Consider the following 381-nt stretch of genomic DNA (forward strand, 5'->3'; position numbering starts at 1 on the left):
CCCATGACAGAGAGAAAATTTTACTTGCATTTACCACTTCCTTTCATCAAGAAAACTCAAATAACGATGAAGTAAACCAGGCGGAAGTCGTGAAGTATGACGTAATACTGATCGTCTTAGGGATCAGATAGTGCCCTCATATAAATCACTTCGATAAGTATGTTTGACTGTCATTCTTTATGGATAGGATTTGTTACCGTATAACTCGACGCCATAACCTATAAACTTGGCTCAAGCACCGGATCCAAGACCTTTTAAAACGATTCCAAGGCGAGTTCATTTTCATTCTCATTTTTTATTCTTCGCACCAATGTAGAAGAGAATGAAAGGAAAAGGAGAAATAAGAAAAATTAAATGGACTTCCTGTGATTTGGTATGACA

This window comes from Penaeus monodon, chromosome 34 (genome assembly GCF_015228065.2).
Source record: "Penaeus monodon isolate SGIC_2016 chromosome 34, NSTDA_Pmon_1, whole genome shotgun sequence".
Lineage (NCBI taxonomy): Eukaryota > Metazoa > Arthropoda > Malacostraca > Decapoda > Penaeidae > Penaeus > Penaeus monodon.